Source organism: Hyperolius riggenbachi, chromosome 7 (genome assembly GCF_040937935.1).
Source record: "Hyperolius riggenbachi isolate aHypRig1 chromosome 7, aHypRig1.pri, whole genome shotgun sequence".
Classification (NCBI taxonomy): domain Eukaryota; kingdom Metazoa; phylum Chordata; class Amphibia; order Anura; family Hyperoliidae; genus Hyperolius; species Hyperolius riggenbachi.
In genome coordinates, this window is record NC_090652.1 from 205918661 (window position 1) to 205941523 (window position 22863).

General features: G+C 45.2%; 1 protein-coding gene across 2 annotated transcripts in view; it reads left to right on the plus strand.

The window, feature by feature from the left end:
* The window catches only part of VPS8 (VPS8 subunit of CORVET complex), a 457588-nt gene that overhangs the window by 330561 nt on the left and 104164 nt on the right, over positions 1-22863 (plus strand). The gene's annotated exons all lie outside the window — the stretch shown is intronic.

Genomic DNA, 22863 nt, shown 5'->3' on the forward strand with positions numbered 1-22863 from the left:
AAACAATAAAAATCAATTTCCGCTAACTTGTGACAAAAAATAAAATCTTCTATGAACTCACCGTACTACTAACAGAATACCTTGGGGTGTCTTCTTTCTGAAATGGATTCATTTGTGGGGTTCCTATACTGTCCTGGCATTTTAGGGGCCCTAAACCGTGAGGAGTAGTCTTGAAACAAAATTTCTCAAAATGACCTGTGAAATCCTAAAGGTACTCATTGGACTTTGGGCCCCTTAGCGCAGTTAGGGTGCAAAAAAGTGCCACACGTGGTATCGCCGTACTCGGGAGAAGTAGTACAATGTGTTTTGGGGTGTATTTTTACACATACCCATGCTGGGTGGGAGAAATAACTCTGTAAATGGACAATTGTGTGTAAAAAAATCAAAAGATTGTCATTTACAGAGGTATTTCTCCCACCCAGAATGGGTATGTGTAAAAATACACCCCAAAACACATTATACTACTTCTCCCGAGTACGGCAATACCACATGTGTGGAACTTTTTTGCACCCTAACTGCGCTAAGGGGCCCAAAGTCCAATGAGTACCTTTAGGATTTCACAGGTCATTTTGAGAAATTTCGTTTCAAGACTACTCCTCACGGTTTAGGGCCCCTAAAATGCCAGGGCAGTATAGGAACCCCACAAATGACCCCATTTTAGAAAGAAGACACCCCAAGGTATTCCGTTAGGAGTATGGTGAGTTCATAGAAGTTTTTATTTTTTTGTCACAAGTTAGCAGAAATTGATTTTAATTGTTTTTTTTCACAAAGTGTCATTTTCCGCTAACTTGTGACAAAAAATAAAATCTTCTATGAACTCGCCATACTCCTAACGGAATACCTTTGGGTGTCTTCTCTCTAGAATGGGGTCATTTGTGGGGTTCCTATACTGCCCTGGCATTTTAGGGGCCCTAAACCGTGAGGAGTAGTCTTGAAACCAAATGTCGCAAAATGACCTGTGAAATCCTAAAGGTACTCATTGGACTTTGGGCCCCTTAGCATACTTAGGGTGTAAAAAAGTGCCACACATGTGGTACCGCCGTACTCAGGAGAAGTAGTATAATGTGTTTTGGGGTGTATTTTTACACATACCCATGCTGGGTGGGAGAAATATCTCTGTAAATGACAATTGTTTGATTTTTTTTACACACAATTGTCCATTTACAGAGAGAATTCTCCCACCCAGCATGGGTATGTGTAAAAATACACCCCAAAACACATTATACTACTTCTCCTGAGTACGGCGGTACCACATGTGTGACACTTTTTTGCAGCCTAGGTGCGCTAAGGGGCCCAACGTCCTATTCACAGGTCATTTTGAGGCATTTGTTTTCTAGACTACTCCTCGCGGTTTAGGGCCCCTAAAATGCCAGGGCAGTATAGGAACCCCACAAGTGACCCCATTTTAGAAAGAAGACACCCCAAGGTATTCCGTTTGGTGTATGGCGAGTTCATAGAAGATTTTATTTTTTGTCACAAGTTAGTGAAAAATGACACTTTGTGAAAAAAAAAACAATAAAAATCAATTTCCGCTAACTTTTGACAAAAAATAAAATCTTCTATGAACTCGTCATACACCTAACAGAATACCTTGGGGTGTCTTTTTTTCCAAAATGGGGTCACTTGTGGGGTTCCTATACCGCCCTGGCATTTTACGGGCCCAAAACCGTGAGTAGTCTGGAAACCAAATGTCTCAAAATGACTGTTCAGGGGTATAAGCATCTGCAAATTTTGATGACAGGTGGTCTATGAGGGGGCGAATTTTGTGGAACCGGTCATAAGCAGGGTGGCCTTTTAGATGACAGGTTGTATTGGGCCTGATCTGATGGATAGGAGTGCTAGGGGGGTGACAGGAGGTGATTGATGGGTGTCTCAGGGGGTGGTTAGAGGGGAAAATAGATGCAATCAATGCACTGGGGAGGTGATCGGAAGGGGGTCTGAGGGGGATCTGAGGGTTTGGCCGAGTGATCAGGAGCCCACACGGGGCAAATTAGGGCCTGATCTGATGGGTAGGTGTGCTAGGGGGTGACAGGAGGTGATTGATGGGTGTCTCAAGGTGTGATTAGAGGGGGGAATAGATGCAAGCAATGCACTGGCAAGGTGATCAGGACTGGGGTCTGAGGGCATTCTGAGGGTGTGGGCAGGTGATTGAGTGCCCTAGGGGCAGATAGGGGTCTAATCAGATAGGTAGCAGTGACAGGGGGTGATTGATAGGTAATTAGTGGGTGTTTAGGGTGGAGAACAGATGTAAACACTGCACTTGGGAGGTGATCGGACGTCGGATCTGCGGGCAATCTATTGGTGTGGGGGGGTGATCAGATTGCCCGCAAGGGGCAGGTTAGGGGCTGATTGATGGGTGGCAGTGACAGGGGGTGATTGATGGGTGGCAGTGACAGGGGGTGATTGATGGGTGATTGACAGGTGATCAGTGGGTTATTACAGGGAAGCACAGATGTAAATATTGCACTGGCGAATTGATAAGGGGGGGTCTGAGGGCAATCTGAGAGTGTAGGTGGGTGATTGGGTGCCCGCAAGGGGCAGATTAGGGTCTGATCTGATGGGTAACAGTGACAGGTGGTGATAGGGGGTGATTGATGGGTGATTGATGGGTAATTAGTGGGTGTTTAGGGTGGAGAACAGATGTAAACACTGCACTTGGGAGGTGATCGGACGTCGGATCTGCGGGCGATCTATTGGTGTGGGTGGGTGATCAGATTGCCCGCAAGGGGCAGGTTAGGGGCTGATTGATGGGTGGCAGTGACAGGGGGTGATTGATGGGTGATTGATAGGTGATTGACAGGTAATTAGTGGGTTATTACAGGGGAGAAGAGATGTAAATATTGCACTGGCGAATTGATAAGGGGGGGTCTAAGGGCAATCTGAGCGTGTAGGCGGGTGATTGGGTGCCCGCAAGAGGCAGATTAGGGTCTGATCTGATGGGTAACAGTGACAGGGGGTGATTGATGGGTAATTAGTGGGTGTTTAGGGTAGAGAATAGATGTAAACACTGCACTTGGGAGGTGATCGGACGTCGGATCTGCGGGCGATCTATTGGTGTAGGTGGGTGATCAGATTGCCCGCAAGGGGCAGGTTAGGGGCTGATTGATGGGTGGCAGTGACAGGGGGTGATTGATGGGTGATTGACAGGTGATCAGTGGGTTATTACAGGGAAGAACAGATGTAAGTAATGCGCTGGCGAATTGATAAGGGGGGGGTCTGAGGGCAATCTGAGCGTGTGGGCGGGTGATTGGGTGCCCGCAAGGGGCAGATTAGGGTCTAATCTGATGGGTAACAGTGACAGGTGGTGATAGGCGGTGATTGATGGGTAATTAGTGGGTGTTTAGGGTAGAGAATAGATGTAAACACTGCGCTTGGGTGGTGATCTGATGTCGGATCTGCGGGCGATTTATTGGTGTGGGTGGGTGATCAGATTGCCCGCAAGGGGCAGGTAAGGGGCTGATTGATGGGTGGCAGTGACAGGGGGTGATTGATGGGTGATTGACGGGTGATTGACAGGTGATCAGGGGGATAGATGCATACAGTACACAGGGGGGGGGGTCTGGGGAGAATCTGAGGGGTGGGGGGTGATCAGGAGGGGGGAGGGGGGAATAAAAAAAAAATAGCGTTGACAGATAGTGACAGGGAGTGATTGATGGGTGATTAGGGGGGTGATTGGGTGCAAACAGGGGTCTGGGGGGTGGGCAGGGGGGGTCCTGATGGGTGCTGTGGGCGATCTGGGGCGGGGGTGGTGGAATCAGTGTGCTTGGGTGCAGACTAGGGTGGCTGCAGCCTGCCCTGGTGGTCCCTTGGACACTGGGACCACCAGGGCAGGAGGCAGCCTGTATAAAACACTTTGTAAACATTACAAAGTGTATTATACACTTTGTATGCGGCGATCGCGGACTTAACATCCCGCCGGCGCTTCCGTATGGCCGGCGGGATGTTGCGGCGGGTGAGCGGCGGAGGCGGAGGATCGCGTCACGGATGACGCGATCGCTCCGCCCATGCCCCTACAAGGACCGCCGCCTTTGGGCATGAGCTGGTCCTTGTGTGGTCCACTTCCCGGCCGCCTCTGTGCGTTAGGCGGTCGGGAAGTGGTTAAGCAAACTTCACTTTTTAAATCTACTGATTTACTCCTGTGAAACCCCTGGTGTATTTTTTAGTCTTTGGGCAATAATGTATAATTTGTGGTTGTGAATGTCTACCCGTGTGACACGTGCAGCAATTCCCGAATAAACACAAATTCTCTTTTCTAGACATCATGAACTGAAACTCAGTTCAGAGATGGTCAGATTTCCAGTGCAGCAGTTACTGTGCTAGAATAGGTTAGATTAGGTGCATAGGTTAACATTGGATCCATTCCCATCTGGGAACGGACCGTTTTTAACGATAATGTGAAACGGGCCTTAGGATGTGTTTCCACATGGATATTTAATTTTGTATGCGTTTTTCCATTTGCACATTTTCGCAGCTTTTTAAGTAAATATGCAAATTGGCAATAATTTAATGAAAAACTGATGTTTTCCCAGTGTGGAAAAATGGAATGACTCGCGTGACGTGGAAACCCAGCCGTAATGTTATGTCTCTGCCCCTCAAGAAACATATTTAATTTCCATCTTTTTGGTAAATAGAGGCTCCAGAATGGCAGTTGGTAGTTTTTCTCTCATATAGTTACTAGGACAGGAACTCAGCTGTGTGTTCCCCTCTAAGCTTATTTACATACGTATCCATAATTGTAGTAATGTTGAAATCCATCCATAATGGCCTTAGTTTTGGATAGAATGATAAAGGGTCAGAACCACTTACAGTATTTATTGTTGTCTGTGTTCTTGTTGGGGAGGGGGGGTTGTGTGTGTGTTTCTCAGTTGTTCAGCTTGAGACAGGTCTGCTGAGAACAGGAAGTTGTATAAAATCTTTTCTTTGAGATAGCAATATAAGTCTGCCAGTGACCCCAAAATAAAAATGTACTGGCTTAGAGACAGACTTTAAACCAGTTTAGGTATTTTGGATATAATAGCCGTTCCTTCTTGACTAGATGTTTTTCTCTGCATTTCACTTGTCTTTGCACTGAACACAGTGGGTAGTGACAGCCTAATCAGAAGAAGCTAAGAATCTGGCTGACATGCAAGCCACTTTGGTAGCAGCAATTTTGCTACCTCATTATTGGCTTTTAGTATTCTAAGATCAGCTAGCATCTTGATGTACTTTCAGGTAAAGTGAAAAAGGCTCTCTTTGTTCTTAATGGAGACATCAGTCAGGAAAAAATTAGGCTGAAAGCTTTGTAGAACATTAACTGAAGTCTTTTTTCTTTGTCAGGATACAAATGTTTATTATATGTTTAATTGTGTCTTATCAGCATCCAGTGTTGCAAATAGTCAGGAATTATGGCACATAAAGCAGTCAGCGGCACTTGACATTCATCTAATAATAGCAATGCTAAATTACCATTGTTTCAATGAATGAATGAAAGAAAAGCTGTTCTACAGACGTCTGTAAATCGTTCACTTCAGCATATTTCCAGACAATCCAGAATATCTTAGAAATGTACATTAAACACTTTTAGACCAATAGATAACTACTTATGCACGGGAAAATCGGAGCAACAGTGATGGAGATGCTCAGATCAAGGATTCTGATTGGTCGTTCTTCTTTTGCACCAGTTTACCTTGTTTTGGTTTTGTTACATCTGACTTAGTGACTCAGAACCACCAAGATATTATGAAGTGAACTTAAAGAAACCCACAAGTCCTTAAAGTGACTCTGTAACAAAAAAATTTCTACCATCCTACAAGTTCCTAAACCTATTCTAATGTGTTCTGGCTCACTGCAGCACTTTGTACTATCACTGTCTCTGTAATAAATCAATGTATCTTTCCCCTGTCAGACTTGTCGGCCTGTGTCTGGAAGTCTGCCAACTCTTCCGTGCTGGTCTGTTCCTCTATGCACACTCCAGTGTGTGTTTTATTTACATAAGCCAGCAGCTTCTCTGCTATCTTATCAGTGATAGAAGAGAGCTGGATAAAAATCCTCCTCTGTTAGGCTGTGAAAGTAGCTGGCTGACACATACTGAGGGATTACAAACACAGGCAGAGCTGTCTGCACTGCAGGAAGCCTGTAATGTTCAGTGCATGAGAGAAGAAGGGGACAGAAGGTAAACACACAAATGATCTTTTGAGATTCAAAAGGAAAGCTGTATACAGCCTGCTTGTGTATGGATGTATTTTCTATGTGTGGACATATTGTACATCAATCTACTTCCTGTTTTGGTGGCCATTTTGTTTGTTTATAAACAAACTTTTTACAACTGTTTTTAACCACTTTTAATGTGGCGAGGAGCTGCGAAATTGTGACAGAGGGTAATAGGAGATGTCCCCTAACGCACTGGTATGTTTACTTTTGTGCGATTTTAACAATACAGATTCTCTTTAATAAACAATAAAGTACTATTCCGACAAACTTGTAAAAGCAGTTATCTGCATAGAATGGCTCCCCCTGTGTGAAATGGATCACTGTTGCGACTCAAGAATGCATCAAGAGCTGATTGTTTATAGCAGGCCCATAGCCCTTAATTTCACAGAATAGATCATACTGTATATCCAATTTACAGACAGATATTTGGGAGTGTTTGCTCATCATTATAGCAGATTATGGATTTCAATGATTCTCTACTTGGTAAAGCATGTAGAATAGCGATATGGAGTAGAGCAGTTAAATTCCTGGGACCCAGACCCATCAGGATTTGATGCGGCGGACTGAAAGTGACGTTAAAGCCCTTTATAGAAAATGTCCCCCCCCCTTTCTTCTTTCTCTCTCTGTCTCTCTCCATTTCTCCCCCATTATCTTTTTCCTCCCCATCAATTTCTCCATCATCATTAACTTTTCTCTCCCTTCTCTCTCTCTTTCTGTTTCTCGTTCCACATGGTTACTGGGTGGGTCAGTTACCCACCATCCCCGCTGCTCTCCGCCACTCTGTTGGCCCGCATGTCATTTCTTTCACTTTCACTCTGGGGTCACGACGCTGGAAGGAGAAAAAGAGTCTCTCTCTTAGCAGGAAGGCGAAGGAGTGGCAGGAGGGGGCTTCCCGGGAGAAAGCCTGCAAGAAAGGAAGAAAGCCTGGAAAGCATGCAAGAATGCCACAGTAGGGGTTTTGAGCAGGCAACACCTTTCCCCTCTCTTACCCTCCGGCTTAGTGACAATCATTGTAGCTAATTTGGGGGGGGGGGGGGGCGGCAGAGGCATGTCATGATGCAGGGAACATGCCTCTGTGTGACTGCGAGGGCACAGGATGGCTGCAGGGGGCTGGTAGATGCCCCAGGTAAGTGAAACTCATGTTTTGTTTTGTTTTTGTTTTTTTGAGTTAAGGTTCCCTTTAAAGGAAAATAAATTGATGAGATAAACAATCGCATTATCATCCTCCTCATAGAATTATTTTTTTTTTTTCCGATATCCCACATTTTTTTTTTATATTGAAATCTAGTTTTTACTGTTTCATTGTTTCTGCTCAATGACACATTCATTGAAGTATGCCAGAGCTAAAATCTATGAACTATTCACCCCTTTTATCTCTTTCTTGCTCTCAGAAGTCATTTTTTGCTATAAAAATGTTTCATGGTTGTAATTCCTTATCAATGAGTGTTACACTGTAGTCCGACCCAGCCCTGACCCAGACAGAAACTGTCACTCCTGATTTTTTGATCTGATTTATGGTAGGTCGACAATTCTGATGGGTCGACAAACCGCACAGAATCCTGCACAAGTGGAAACAGGCTCATCCACTTCTATTGCTTTTGCGAATCTGCATGCAGATTCGCTGTAGTGGAAACGGGCCCTTAAAGTGATACTGAAGCAAAAAAAAAATTCTGATATAAGGAAATGGTTGTGTAGTACGGATAGTTAATAGAGCATTAGTAGCAAAGAAAATAGTCTCATATTTTTATTTTCTGTTATAATAGTTTTTTTATAACATTGCATCATTCTCTAATATTTACAGTTTACACACTAAACTCAGCATTCTAAATGATTTCACAGAGCAGGCTAATGACCTTTTGAATTTTCCTTTGCAGAAAAAACAAAATACAGTGACAGGCACTTGAGATAAGCTTCAGAAGACAGAGCTCTCTGCGACTTTGAAAGTTGGAGAGATCAGTGAAGCTCTTTTGCATAGATAACAAATGGAGTTTCTTAAAGGACTTACTAAGTGAACAAGTGAAATAAAGATGAATACCTGTGTGCAATCTTGTTCTATGGAGGATGTAATCTGCGCCCTCCCTTCCATTCGGCGCAGTTTATTTACGTGTAGGCAGCCCCAAGTCTCATCCCAACCCCACACCATGGGTCGGGCTGGCTTTACCCACTTAAGATGGCTGCCAGGATTGCTGCGGCTGCGCAGTCAGCATAGATGCGAGTGTGGATGCGCAGTTTTAGTATCTCCGTCACGCGGCTGGAGCAGGCACTAAAGCTGCGCATCCACACTGGCGTCTATGTGGACTCTGCAGCAGCGGCAATCCTGGCGTCCATCTTATACGGGGAAAGCCAGCCCGACCCTTGGTGTGGGGTCGGGATGCGACCTGGGGCTGCCTTCGTGTAAATAAACTATGCAGAATGGAAGGGAGGGCGCAGATGACGTCCTCCATAGAACAAGATTGCACACAAGTATTCATCTTTATTTCACTTGTTCACCTCGTAAGTCCTTTAACTCTTCCTGTACTGGAAACAATATTAGACTCATCTCTCTGCTGCTAATGTTTTATTTCTTAGCTGTACTACACATACAAATCATAAGTTTATTTTTACTTACGATTTCCTTCAAGGTGCCCATTAATGATACAATCTTGAGTGTACAATCTTTTCACTTCTATGTAATATGAGGGACTACCTAAAGTATCTATTCAAACTATATTTACTCAGTTTACCCTTCTAATCAATAGATTTGTTAAGATTGTATAATTGATGGGCACCTTAACAGACTTGATTTCCAATCTGTAAAGACTTTGGACTTTCTCCAGGGCTGGCGCTACCATAGAGGCAAAGGGGGCAATTGCCCTAGGGCCCCAGAGCCTGTAGGGGCCCCCAAGGTGTCTCCCCCCAACTTGAATGTTGTTCCCCGGTGCCCCTGCAGAGTCTTCAGCTGAGCCAGATGGTGTCAGCCCCTGCCTCTGGGTCCTTGGGCAGAAATTTGGCTGCAACAAAGGGTCCCTACTGCCGGGTTTTTGATTGGGGGTGTCTATTGGGGGGCCCCGGGGTTAATCTTGCCCGGGGGCCCCATTGTTATTAGAACCGGCCCTGACTTTCTCCACTCTCTGTTAGTCTCTTTGGCATTTTCCAGCTATGAGGCCAGTATATAGTTTCTCTTTAGAGAATGGTATATAGTTAACGTCTGTGATTTTTTTATTTTACTCATCTATACATCCACATACTTCGCTTCACTCTTAGTTGTGGTGTATATAACGTGGCTCCTGTGGATTTGAGCTAAGCAGGGTGCTGACCACTTCTTTCAGAACACATGGTTTTGTCCTGATCTTCACTGTGCAGCAAAGCCTTATGTTTGAGTAAATCAGGTCTGCGATTTTATAACAAAGCAATTGACAACAACTATAAGTGAATTGTTTTATATGTCCCAAGTTTCTTGATCTAATTTTAACTATTAGTCAGTTTTCTCAATATTCTATGTTCACCGGTAATTTTAATTTGAAGTAGTAGTGGAAACAGCTTGGCTTGTGAAATAGATCTATCATAGTATTAATAAAAATCCATAGATATTAACGTTGAGGATTTAAGAGAACCGATCCTGCAGGGAGACACTTTCTGTATACAGCACACTTTTTTAGTAAAACTATCAACAACGGATTTTCCAGAATTAGACAAAATTGCACCAGTGCTTCTGCCCTTGTTATGAAGTGACACTGAAGAGATTCTCTTCTTTATACTCCTGCGATAGGACTTTATTCTGTTAGTAGCTCAGGAGGAAGCCGAGTTCCAGTCTGACAGCACTTTATTGGAATCAGAAGCTTATATCTATTTAATAGCAAACAAGCAGCAAGTGGTCACAGGGAGGCAACAAGATTTAGCTAGCAGACTGAGGTCAGTAAGCAGGCAAACTTAATCTTTAACAGAGTCTCCAAATTACTGTCTGCCTTGAGTTTCCTTTTTATTCCAGAAAAAAATATATAGTTTCAAAGTATTGTATAGGCTGTCTTATGCTGGGAATACACGATGCGTTTTTTTGGCAGATAGATGGTTCGATAGATAATTTCTGACATGTCCAATCATATTGTCGATCGTTTTACCGCTCAATTTATCATAGAAGTGAATGGAAATAGATAAGAAAAGATAAGAGAATCGAACAGGAAATCGAGCAGAAAAATGAATCGAAAATCGACCGAAAAAAAACGCATTGTGTGTACCCAGCAATAAACTAAAGCATGAACTGTGGCATAGAGGTGTTACAGTTTATCAGTAACTAAATAGATTCAAGATGCAAGCTTTCAGAACGTTACATTCCTTTATCAGGCATGAGATAGTTAGATTTAAGATTGCATATTTTTTAAGAGATAAGCTTTATTGTTTTGAAAAAGATGAAGATACCGTACATGCATGCAGAGATTTAGCATAGTATAGTCAATCAGATTATTGCAATGAGATATAGTTTGAATGTATCTTAAGCTATTGACTACATTATATTTTCCAATAGTAGATGGTAAGATAAGAAGTATGAAAAAAAAAAGAAAAGTTCAGAACAAAGAAGGAACTCTACCCCTTCAAGACTCACCTACTTCCTCTTTCCCCAGAGCACCCCCAGTCGCTGCTAAGGCAAAGTCTGGGCCATCGAGTTGCATAATCTTATTTTCCAATAATGTCCATATTTTTGCTATGTCCTTGGGAAGTTTCTGTTTAGATACAGTATGTCAGTTTATATAAAGGGAGTGCCTGGTGTACTTCCCGGGTCTGGGACCCTACCAACGAAGCAAGAAATTTGGGTGCCTGCTTTGGGCAGAAACTTGGGTGGAGCCGTAGGCACCATTATAAATTGCGTCAATACTGTGAAAATTGGGCTGCCCAATATCGTCCACTATATCTCGGATGGCACGGGTGCCTAAATTTAACAGCTGCAATATATAATAGCCCCTATGGCGGCACCCTAACTTTATTGTAATTGGTGGCGGGGTCAGTTATAGTTAGGTGTGTGGCAAGGTACAGTGAAAGTTAGGTGTGTGTGTGTGTGTGTGTGTGTGTGTGGGGGGGGGGGGGGGGGGTTTCAATGATTAGACTTATTTATTTAAGTATTTATATAGCGCCGACATATTACGCAGCGCTGTACAGAGTATATTGTCTTGTCACTAACTGTCCCTCAGAGGGGCTCACAATCTAGTCCTTACACTTGGGGCAAAGATGGTAATGGTTAGGTTTGGGGCATTTTATTTATGGGTTAGGTGTGGGGGGACTGGTATAGTTAGGCGTGGAAGGGTGTTTTTAAAGGAATACTTAAGTGAAAAAAAAAATGATCTTTACTCACCGGGGCATCCCTCAGCCCCCTGAAGCTTTATGGTGCCCTCGCAGCCCCGCTCCGATCGTCCTGTCCCTGCCGGCGGCTACTTCCGGGTTCGGCGACAGCCGCCGACAGGCTGGGAACGCGAGTGATTCTCTCGCGTTCCCAGCCGATATATCACCCTCTATGCTGCTATAGCGTATAGATATACGCTATAGCAGCATAGAGGGTGATATAGCGGCTGGGAACGCAGAGAATCACCCGCGTTCCCAGCCTGTCGGTGGCTGTCGCCGAACCCGGAAGTAGCCGCCGGCAGGGACAGGACGATCGGAGCGGGGCTGCGAGGGCACCATAAAGCTTCAGGGGGCTGAGGGATGCCCCGGGTGAGTAAAGATCATTTTTTTTTTCACTTAAGTATTCCTTTAACCTCCTGCCGCCCGCGTCACGCCAGTAGGCGTGGCCGCGGCGGCAGCCCCAGGACCGCCTAACGCCAATTGGCGTAAAGTCCTGGGGCTCTGTTTAGCATGAGATCGCGCGCATGGTGCGCGCGCATCTCATGCTCGGAGGGCGGAGCTCCGCCCCGCCTTCAGCTCGGGAGACTGTTAGACGGCAATTACGCCGTCTATTTACACTGTGCAGCGCTGCGATGAGCAGCAGCGCTGCACTGGGGACAGCCGTGTGACACGGCTGTCCCCATGGGGGACAAGAGAGCGATCGGCTCTCATAGGCAGAAGCCTATGACAGCCGATCGCCATAATTGGCCGGCTGTGGGCAGGGAGGGAGGGAATTTAAAGAAACAGGTTTTTTTTCCTAAAATCCCACAACAATAATATTTATTTAAAAAAAATAAACATGGGGGGAGCGATCAGACCCCACCAACAGAGAGCTCTGTTGGTGGGGAGAAAAGGGGGGGGGGATCACTTGTGTGCTGAGTTGTGCGGCCCTGCAGCTTGGCCTTAAAGCTGCCAATTTAGCTAAAAATGGCCTGGTCACTAGGGGGGTTTAGCCCTGCAGTCCTCAAGTGGTTAAGGGTTGGGGATTTTAAGGTTAGGTCTGGGGGACTGAGATGCTTAGGGTCATGGGGGGGGGTTATTGTTAGCCATAGGGGGGTGTTTTTAAGAGTTAGGCATGGGTAGGGTGGTGGTTAAGGTTAGGCATTGGTAAGGGAGGGTTCTGTGAGACTGTTAGGTTAAGTTGTAGTCAAACACTGTATAATTTACTAATATTTTACTATGGTAATTTCCACTTCAAAAACTTATAATATTGGTACATTTTACAGATATTCTACTAGCTGACATTGGTTGCCAAAATTTCCTTTCGCCCCTTTTTCATACATGCTTCTACCATTTGTAGAAAGGAGGAAGAGAAGAGGATCAGCACTGCAAGTGAGTTTTCAGAATCCGAATCCTTTTTATTCGCCAGGCACAACAGGGTCGTGCTCGGAATTGGGTTTGGCACGTACAATTTCACAGATAACGATAGGACTATAGATAACAGAGCGCGTACAGTAAACAGAGAGTCATAGATAACACAAAAAGAAAAGCACATAAACCAAAAACGGCTAAAACAGAAGACCAGATTCATAATTAGTTCATGAACAGGGTGCAGTGCTGGAACACAATGTTGCTCCAGTGCTGGGCTCAGAGCGAGTTAATGAGTTCAGGAGGGTGACAGCTGAGGGGAAGAAAGAGTTCCTGTGCCTAGAGGTTTTGGTGGCGATGGCCCGAAACCTACGGCCTAACGGAAGTCTGCTGAAAAACCGCTGGCCAGGGTGAGAGGGGTCGCCAGCAATCCTCCGTGCTCTTGAGCGTAGCCTGGAGTTGTGGAGGAGGTCAAGCGAAGGTAGAGGTCTGCCGATGATTCTCTCTGCCGATCTAATGACCCTCTGAAGTTTGTATCTGTCTCTGGTGGAGGAGCCAGCGTACTAGACTAGGATGGAAGAGCAGAGGACGGACTCGATGGTGGTGGTGTAAAAGCACGTCAGTAGCTCTTGAGCCATGCCGAACTTCTTCAGCTGGCGGAGGAAGAAAAGCCTCTGCTGCTATTTCCAAAGGTGGGCACTGTGCAAACATACACTTCACATGTATACAGGATGCAATAAAATATGACATACCGGTGCAAAGAAGTAGTGTTGTGGGTGCTGGGCACTTAGTGCCCAGCACCCACCGCCACAACACTACAGGTAGTCCCTGACTTACGAACTCCCGACTTACGAATGACGCCCTGATACGAATGGCATGGATTCTGGGGGACACTGGAGGCACAGGGGGGCACAGAGGAGGTACAGGGGACAGAGATGGCACAGTGTTCCAACTTAAGAACAGATTCAGGTTAAGAATGAACCTACAGTCCCTGTTTTGTTTGTTAACTGGGGACTACCTGTACTTCTTTGCACCGGTATGTCATATTTTATTGCATCCTGTATACATGTGAAGTGTATGTTTGCACTGTGCCCACCTTTGGAAATAAAACTCACTTGCAGTGCCGATCCTCTTCTCCTCCTCCTTTCTACTTAGTACACTTATACGGGTCTGAGCACGCTGATGTGGCATCCAAGGTGGTGAAGTCTGTGCCTGCCTCCCTCATCACAATCTGTCCCATGTAGTAGTGCCAACTGCCTTTCCTTCTACACAAGTGCTTCTACCATTTGTGCCACTTGTGAATTGTTGCACGTTTTCAGGATTTCCTTCCTAGCATAAAAGCTATGTAAGGTGTTTGCATCCACTCAAACATCAAAAGTATTGATTGTCTGGGTCATGTATATATCATGTGCAGGAAGCTGAGTTGGATCCATTGATCCCTAGCTGACACCACCACTGAGGGCAGAATAATTCAGCCAGTTCAACTGCTGTAAATCTTTACATAATTCAGGTGATGATCATGATTAGGTTTATTTAGGAACACATGATTTGGAGATAAACTGATCAGACACAAATCACATCTTTAATGTGAGCTGGTGGCAGTGAAAGTCTACTACAGTTTCTGTCCCACTTTGATCAAGTGCTTCAAAGGAACAGGTACCTTACATAGATATAAGATATATAGAAAAGATAACAGCAATTCCAGAATATAAACTGCTACTTTTTCTACTTTTTGAGCTTGAAGATCAGGAGCTGCATTGGACTGTTGTGTACACACTGGACTCTTGGCAAGACTGCCCTGACCAAGGACACTTGCGTTTGTACCTGCCTTAAAGAGAATCTGTATTGTTAAAATCGCACAAAAGTAAACATACCAGTGTGTTAGGGGACATCTCCTATTACCCTCTGTCACAATTTCGCCGCTCCTCGCCGCATTAAAAGTGGTTAAAAACAGTTTTAAAAAGTTTGTTTATAAACAAACAAAATGGCCACCAAAACAGGAAGTAGGTTGATGTACAGTATGTCCACACATAGAAAATACATCCATACACAATCAGGCTGTATACAGCCTTCCTTTTGAATCTCAAGAGATCATTTGTGTGTTTCTTTCCCCCAGCAGCTATCTTCCACTGAAGTGTCAGGCTGGTTCTTCCTGCAGAGTGCAGACAGCTCTGCCTGTATGTAATTCCTCAGTATGTGAAAGCCCAGCCAGCTCAGAGGAGGATGTATCCAGCTTGTAAAAGATAATAGAACAGAGAGAAGCTGCACTAATCTAAATATCACACAGGCAGTGTGCAGAGAGGGGCCTGGATGGGGGAGTTCATGGCAGAACCACAACACTGAAGAACTTGGCAGCCTTCCAGACACAGGCCTGACAAGTCTGACAAGAGAGAGATAAGTTGATTTATTACAGAGATGGTGATAGTAGAACATGCTGCAGTAAGCCAGAACACATTAGAATAGCTTTTGGAACTTGTAGGATGATAAAAAACAGGATGCAATTTTTGTTACGGAGTCTCTTTAAGGCTGTAAGCTATTCAATCTGCAGTAGATACAGAAGACAATTTATGTTTCCCTAATATCAGTTGTTTATCCTTTCTACTAACTTGCACTACTCAATATTTAATCAGATTCTAGCAATAACCTGATTTAATTTCTATTGCACTGCTGCTGCTTTTAGGATTGTACTGCCCATTGCCAAAGCCATGAAGCTGTTAGTCACACACTGTTCCCACCCATTGCATGCAGCACTCCTGCTGATGACCAGCCCCAGTCCATGTATGAACAATAAAATCATGGAACATTGATCGGGGGGACATGACTTATAAAATACTAGTCACCTTAGCCCGTTTAAAAACGCCCGCCTTTTCTGGCCCCGTCCTCCCTCAGCTCTCCTCAGTGTCTCTGCGTCCCTCCCTGCACATGCACAGTGCAAAAAAGCACTGACACGGGCATAGCAGATGCAGAGACACAGGGATATTATATAAAGAGATATAATAGGGCATATCCAAGAGGGAAAAGTTGTAGCTCAGGCTGTGAGAAAAATACAGCATGGCTGACTAATTGTGAATGGGCTAGAAAAGTAAGCAGCTAATTTTTATACTTTCACAGTTAATGTAAAACATTTTATGGGTATTTAGATCTTTTTTGGCTCTCTTTAACTGTACCCGCTATAAAATGAGTGCACTTTGTGAATTACATGTTTTTGATTGTAATTGTAGGTAATTGGACTGTGTTTAAAATTCCCCCAGTATTAGGTAGCCCCACCTCCCCAGTTTAGATAGCCAGATAAGCCCCCAGTAATAGGCAGTCCCCTCCTGTTACGAGGACGGACAGGCTGTTGACCCTGACATCAGTGGTTGGTGTGGGCTCTCCCAGGGCGCGGAGTCTAAGTGGCTACGGGTCTTCACCAGAGCACTCCGCAAGGGATGATGGGCCGCTACCCCTAGTGGGCAACGGACTACTTTCAGCTGCCTATTAGCCTCCAGGCCACGGCCCTCAGGATTGCCCCACCGGAGGAAGAGAGAACAACCAAGTCTGATGTGAGAGGCTGGAAGCGTAGTCGAGTAAACAGGCACAGGTCGAGGCAGGCGGCAGACAGGCGTAAACGGATAAACAGGCACAGGTTGAGGCAGGCGGCAGACAAAACGTAATCAGGAACAAGCTGAGGTCAGACACCGGAGAATCAGATAACAAAGTAGAGCAGGCAAATAACAACTAGCTGTAATATAGCAACAGCACTGAGTGGCTGCACCCAGGAACCTTATATACAGTTTTTGAATCTGGAGCCAGATTATGCGTCAATGTGCACGCACATGCGCGTTAACGCGTACATATTTACGCATGCACGGACGCATGCGTATCACCATAACTGCGTACCCAAAAGTTGCTACAGCACATAAAAGACAGAGCGTGCGCACGTAAGCACAGGACGCTGATAACTGGGACCAGGATGCCGAGAATGGTAACATTGCCCCTCCCCCATGGGCAACCTCCGGGTGCCCCTAAAGCCCGGCTTCTCAGGATGTCTCCTATGAAATACCCTGATTAAACGAGGAGCATGTGTACCAGAAATAGGTTCCCAAGAGTTCTCTTCCACACCATACCCCTTCCATTTGACTAAATAAAATACCTGACCTGAGCTGACTTTAGACTCTAAAATGGACTCTACTTCAAACTCCTCAGATCCCTCTACAATAACTGGAGGAGGAGGAGGAGGGGACTGACGACCAGGGAAAGCATCTTTCTTCAAACAAGAAACGTGAAACACAGGATGAATCTTGAATCTTTTAGGCAGATCTAGCTCCACAGCCACATCATTAATAATTATTTTAACAGGATAAGGCCCAATGAACAGAGGACCAAGCTTCCTGGAAGGAGACTGTAATTTAAGATTATTCGTTGATAACCATACCATGTCCCCAGGAGAAAATGTTGGTGACAATCTCCTGGACCGATCAGCATTTTTCTTGGCTTTGGCCTGAGCCTGAGACAAAGATTCAGTAATGATCTTCTGATTACTTGATAATAAAGAGAGTCTATCCTGAAGCGATGGTACGGAGAGTTCTGGGAGCAGATTTGGTATGGCAACAGGGTGAAAACTGTAGTTTGTGAAAAAGGGGTTAGTTTAATGGCAGAATGAACAGAATTGTTATAGGCAAATTCAGCAGTAGCAATGAGGAGGGCCCAATCTTCCTGAGAAGCAGAAACAAAACAACGAAGGTACTGTTCAAGCGTTTGGTTCGTTCTCTCTGTCTGGCCATTAGATTGTGGGTGATAGCCCGAGGAGAGAGAGATATGAATGTCCAGATTCTTACATTACTCCTTCCAGACTTTAGATGTAAACTGTACTCCCCTGTCGGACACAATGTCATCAGGTAGACCATGTAGCCGTACTATTTCTTTAATGAATGTTTTAGCAGTTTGTAGAGCAGTTGGGGTACCTTTCATAGGGACAAAATGACTCATCTTGGTAAACCGGTCCACTACAACCATGATTGAATTGAACCCTTTTGATGTAGGAAGCTCTACAATAAAATCTAAGTATAACATTCCCCCAGGGCGGGAGGGGATGGGAAGCGGATTCAGAAGGCCCCAAGGTTTGTCTCTACAAGTCTTGGAACGAGCACATACAGGGCAGGAGACTACATAATGCTTGCAATCCACATACATATTAGGCCACCAAAAGTTCCTTTGTAGTAGTTCAAAAGTCTTAGAAATCCCAAAATGACCAGATAATGCAGAATCGTGGCAATGTTTCAAAACTATGTCCCGCGCTGGATCAGGAACAAAAATCTTATTTTCATGCAACAACTGGTCTTTTTGAAAAGACAACTTTGGATCAGCGTTGGGCCCAAATTCCTTAGTCGGTTCTTTAATAGTTTTGAGTTGTTCAGGTTGTATAAGCAAAAAACAACTGGGAGACAAGATGGTTTCCGGATCACTAGGTACTGAATCTTCGGAAAACATTGTAGATAGGGCATCAGCCTTAGTGTTCTTTGACCCTGGTTGATATGTGATATGAAGGTTAAACCTGGAGAAAAACAGGACCCATCTAGCTTGACGAGGTTTGAGGCGTTTGGCAGAACGGAGATATTCTACGTTTTTATGGTCAGTTAGTACTAGAATGGGATTGTTAGCACCTTCCAAAAGATATCTCCATTCTTCTAATGCTACTTTAATGGATAACCATTCTCGGTCAGCGATGTCATCGTTTTTCTCAGCAGTGGACAGTTTGCGGGAAAAGAAAGCTACAGGATGGAGTACAGAACTGGGACCCAGACGTGGAGAGAGGATGGCTCCCACCGCATTTTCAGAAGCGTCCACTTCAAGGACAAATTGCAGGGCAGGATCCGGGTGAGACAAGATAGGTGCTGAAATTAACTTGTCCTTAAAGGGGAACTGAAGAGAGAGGTATATGGAGCCTGTCATGTTTATTTCCTTTTAGACAATACCAGTTGCCTGTCAGCCCTGCTGATCCTCTGCCTCTAATACTATTAGCCATAGCCCCTGAACAAGCATGCAGCAGATCAGGTGTTTCAGTGGTTCAGACTTATAAGTCTGATCTGACACGACTAGCTGCATGCTTGTTTCTGGTTTTAATCAGATACTACTGCAGAGAAATAGACCAGCAGGGCTGCCAGGCAACTGGTATTGATTAAAAGGAAATAAACATGACAGCCTCCATATACCTCTTACTTCAGTTCCCCTTTAAGTTTTTGAAAGGCCGCTTGAGCTTCTTCATCCCAGCAGAACGGAAGATGGGCCTTGGTAAGGCGGGTAAGGGGAGAAACAATAGTAGAAAAGTTCTTGATAAACCTGCGATAAAAATTGGCAAACCCTATAAAACGTTGAACACCTTTACAATCAACCGGGGCAGGCCATTCCACTATTGAAGAAACTTTCTTAGGATCCATGGCTATTCCTCCTGCAGATATGACAAAGCCCAGGAAATGAGTTGTGGATTTTTCAAAGTCACACTTTTCAGGTTTAGCATATAGTCCATGGGTGTGAAGGCGAGAAAGTACACATTTTACATGTTGTCGATGTTCAGAGAAGGATTGAGAAAAGATGAGGATATCATCCAGATACACCACCACAAATTGGTCAATAATGTCTCTAAAGATGTCATTGATGAAGTGGTGAAAGTTGCTCCATTGCAAAGGCCGAATGGCATGACCAGGTATTCAAATGGCCATATCTGGTACGAAAAGCAGTTTTCCATTCGTCTCCTTCTCGAATACGAATCAAATTATAAGCTCCCCGTAGATCGAGTTTAGTAAAACTTTGAGCAGTACGAAGTCGCTGGAAGAGTTCAGAAAACAGAGGCAGAGGATATCGGTTCTTGACCGTGACTTTGTTTAATTCTCTATAGTCTATGCAAGGTCGCAAAGAGTGGTCCTTCTTTTCTACAAAGAATATACTGGCCCCAGCAGGGGAAGTAGAATGTCTGATAAAGCCCTTCTTCAAAGTTTTGTCAATGTAGGCCTTGAGAGTGACTTGTTCAGGCTCTGACAGGGGATAGATACGCCCAAAAGGAACTTTGGCCCTAGACAGGTTCTCGATAGGGCAGTCCTAAATTCTATGAGGGGGTAGCTCCTCTTTTGTCACACATCAGCAAATTCTTTATAGGCTTCAGGGATCAACTCCAAAAGTCTCTGGTTTCGTGCACATCAGAGTAAGAGGAGGGAAAACAAGCTTGAAGGCAGTATTGAGAAGTGAAGGAAATCTTCCTGGAAATCCAATCGATAAATTATTGTGGGCGTGTAACCACGGCATTCCCAAAATAACCGGATATAATGGTAAGTGTATCACATCAAAGGTAATATACACAGAGTGTACAGAGGAAATGGTAGCAAAAATAGGGACAGTCTCTTGGATTATTGGCCCACTCTTGATTTTGGAACCGTCGGCTAAGCAGATGTTTAATGCCTTTGACTTGGTTCTTAGTGGTAGCTGTAGTTGATAGGCCACATTGATGTCTATGAAGCAACTACAGGCTCCAGAGTCCACAATGGCTTCAATTTTTTGAGGTTCTCTTGGGGCCTGTAACGACAGGATAAGAGAAACATGAGCCCCTGGAGTTGGTAGGGCGGTCGTAGTCACACAAGACGAAGACTCCCTCTCACCTGCAGATCTCACTGGACAGGTTCTGAGAAAGTGACCGGAGGCCCCACAGTGCAGACACAGGTTAGCTTGACGTCTCCGTTGTCGTTCAGGGCAGAGATAGTCCAAGCTGCATCGGTTCAGGTTCATCAGGTGAAGAGGAAGCAGAGAGCACTTGATCAGAAGATGGTGCAGCAGTAGACCATAGGTTAGATGAACTCCAAGGAGTATGGAGTAGGCCTGAACGATTTTAGGAAAATATTGAATTGCACGATTTCTGTCAGAAATTGTGATTTTGATTCCATTCACGATTTTCTTCAAATCAAGCTTTAGTATGTGCCTCATCCAGACTAATTATAGTTAAAGCCTCATATACTTTCACACAATCACTGTATATGACAGTCTCTACTGTCATAAGCCAGAGGTAATGCATAATAAGGTATTGAAGAGTAGTACCACACCTGATAGGTCTGCCGCTCGCCAAGCTGAAGATGCGCTAGACCAGGGGTGTCAAAATCAAATAGACGGGGGCCAAAATTAAACCACGTTAAAGGGAACCTTAACTGAACGGGGGGTAAAGAGTTTCACTTACCTGAGGCTATTACCAACCCCCTGCAGCAGTTCTGTGCCCTCGGCGCCGCTCTGGAATCCTCTGGTCCCCCGCTGTCACTTAGTTTCGTTTTTGACGACTCACCGGTCGCCGGCCACCATGCGTATTATTGGACGCATTCACCAATGCAATTAGCGCTATTGCGGACCGCAACGCGTACAAAAATACGCGTTACCGCATATCTACGCGTGCGGAATGCGGCAACGCGTATTTTTGTACGCGTTGTGGTCCGCAATAGCGCTAATTGCATCGGTGAATGCGTCCAATAATACGGATGGCGGCCGGCGACTGGTGAGTCATCAAAAACGAAACTAAGTGACAGCGGGGGACCAGAGGATTCCAGAGCGGCGCCGAGGGCACAGGACTGCTGCAGGGGGCTGGTAATAGCCCCAGGTAAGTGAAACTCTTTACCCCCCGTTCAGTTAAGGTTCCCTTTAAGGGCCAATGAGGACTGGCAGGGAAGGGGGGGGGGATAGCATGGCATTCGCCCCTTGTTTCCCCATGCAGCACGTATTATTATGGGGGGGCATAAGAGTCATGCCACAGTGGCGGTGGGGACAGATAATGTTAGGCGTGGGGTAGGTAGGGTAAAGGTAAGGTGTGTGTGTGTGTGGGGGGGGGGGGGGGGGGGTTGGGTTTACACAGATACACTCGCTAATAAACACACTTCTCCAGCTTGCAGCACTCGCTGATACACACACATCCTGCAGCACACACTGTACACTCACACACTCACTCTCACTGATACACACATCGTGCAGCACACACTGATATATACACACACACAGCATGCACTTCAGTCTTGTTTACTGAATCCCCCCACACCTTGCTGATACACCTGCTTTCTCCTTCAGCACTTCGGACTTCTGGAAGGGGGGAGAAGGGAGGGAATTCCTTCTCTGCTCCTTGCTAGCTGGGTGAACTGCTGAATAAGGGGGAGGAAAGTCAAACCAGACACTAGCCTGGTTTAACTAAATAGCTGTTGTCTCTTCCTGTGGTCTGCAGAGCCGCAGAATTAAAAAATCTGTTTAGCAAATGAGTGTCTGCCGCTGGGTCATGCCTGCCGCTTGGCTGATGACGTAGGAGAAGGAGGAGACATAAGGCGGAAGGAGAGAGATACGGAGTCGCTGCGTGGATTAAGAGCCGCTGCTATTAGTACACAGAGCTGGGCACAGCGGGAGAAGGATACTGCTGGCCATTTACTACTGCACAGCGGGAGGGCGCAGCTCCCAAGGATATCGTGAAAAAACACCGGTTTGGCGATCACGGAATCGTCATTTCTGTGATCGCGATTTCGATATAAAACCGATAAATCGTTCAGCCCTAGTATGTAGCATACCAGATCGCTCCATACGGCGTTCACGGAGACGTCTGTCAATCTGAGTAACTAGGGAGACTAGTTCTTTCAGGGTAGCAGGAACACCAACCCGAGCAAGCTCATCCTTAAGTTGGTTAGACAGTCCAAGTCGAAACTGGTGTCTGAGAGCTGCCTCTTTCCAATCAGTATCGACACTCAGCTGCCTAAAATCAGCAACATAGTCGTCAACTTGTCTCTTGCCTTGCTGTAGGTTGTGTAAAGCAGTTTCTGCGGAGTCAGCAAGATCATAGATCTCGGCTAAGGCTTTGAATAATGACTCCATGCTGGCAAAGTGAGGACTTTGCTGGTCTCTGAGTCGTATACCTGTGGTTCATCTTGTAGGAGTGAGATGATAATACCTACTTTAACGGCTTCATCAGTAAAACTTTGTGGCTTTAACGAGAAGTAAAGCGAACAGGCACTGCGAAATTGGCGAAACTTGCTG